Raw genomic sequence first — 1,567 nt, forward strand, 5'->3', positions numbered from 1 at the left:
TGTTAATCAACCATTCACACAGGTAACACAACACTACTTCGTCAGGTAATTTGTGGTCACAGAGTGTGGCAGCAATCCGAAACAAAAAAAAGTCGACACGTGATAAACCGAACGGAATCGACTTCCAACGAACAGTACTTGGAGCTTTGTGGGTAATTCATCAAGCCTTTACTATGTACTAGTCTATACTGCCTCATAACATATTAACGTATATATATGACGGTAGTATCTGTTCCCGAAAGAACAGTTACCGTGAATGACCATGCAGCTTTGCTAGAAATAAAATGATAATTAAATGGACACCCTAGCTGCAAACAGGCGATGATGTACTTCATTGGGGACATGTTGAAAATGTGTGCCCCGACCGAGACTCGAACCCGGGATCTCCTGCTTACATGGCAGACGCTCTGTCCATTTGAGCCACCGCGGGCACAGAGGATAGTGCGTCTGCAGGGACTTATCCCTTGCACGCTCCCCGTGAGATCCCAATTCCCAACGTGTCCACACCACTACATTCGTAGTGCGCCTAATAGATGTTTGCCCATCATACTCATTACTCGTGACAGATTAATCTATCAAGTCCTGTAAGAGTTTGGGCAAAGAGAGTGCGTTCGCACAAGCAGGGCAATGGCCAGGAAGCCATATTTTAACTATATATGACGGTAGTATCTGTTCCCGAAAGAACAGGTACCGTGGATGACCATGCAGCTTTGCTAGAAATGAAATGAAAATTAAATGAACACCCTAGCTGCAAGGGATAAGTCCCTGCAGACGCACTATCCTCTGTGCCTGCGGTGGCTCAGATGGATAGAGCGTCTGCCATGTACGCAGGAGATCCCGGGTTCGAGTCCCGGTCGGGGCACACATTTTCAACATGTCCCCAATCAAGTACATCAACGCTTGTTTGCAGCTAGGGTGTCCATTTAATTATCATTTCATTATTAACGTATATAGTTTACTAATGCCATGATCAAATGCCGTGTGACTAGGGCTTCCCGTCGGGTAGACCGGTTGCCTGGTGCAAGTCGTTTGAGTTGACGCCACTTCGGCACCTTGCGCGTCGATGGGGATGAGAGAATGATGAGGACAACACAAATCTAGTCCCTGAACGGAGAAAATCTCCGACCCAGCCGGGAATCAAACCCGGGCTCTTTTGCACGGCATTCCGTCGCGCTGACCACTCAGCTATCGGGTCGGACTAGTTTACAAATTAATAAAATGAACGTTACATATGCGGCTCTACGTGGCATCCCACAGTATAGGTACTGGGTCTTCAGCGATAACGTTTGACGCCGACTAGCTTCGAGTTTTGTGCTGTCTGTGACAATTACAGCTGATGCCAAACAGACCCAAACGTCGCAACCAAATTGCGCAGTAGGCCCCAGGCAGTGGATCGCCATCATCGGATGTGTTTCCATCGTGTCAGGCCGCACGCTTAGCTACAAAATACTCCGGTGGGACACATTCGAAATTTCCATCAGTGCAAATCCAGTTAAAGAGAAAAGTTCTGTACAATCAATCTCCCCCCCCCCCTCCCCCAATATGATTGCAAACGTCTATCTGTTTA

At 47.5% G+C, this 1,567-nt stretch overlaps 1 non-coding gene across 1 annotated transcript; it reads left to right on the forward strand.

Annotated features, from left to right (window-relative positions):
- Nucleotides 1-787: 787 nt before the first annotated feature.
- Nucleotides 788-862, forward strand: Trnat-ugu (transfer RNA threonine (anticodon UGU)). The gene has a single exon. It is a non-coding gene; the product is annotated as a tRNA-Thr (tRNA).
- Nucleotides 863-1,567: the final 705 nt, after the last annotated feature.

The sequence above is a fragment of the Schistocerca cancellata genome, chromosome 10 (assembly GCF_023864275.1).
Source record: "Schistocerca cancellata isolate TAMUIC-IGC-003103 chromosome 10, iqSchCanc2.1, whole genome shotgun sequence".
Taxonomy (NCBI): Eukaryota; Metazoa; Arthropoda; class Insecta; order Orthoptera; family Acrididae; genus Schistocerca; species Schistocerca cancellata.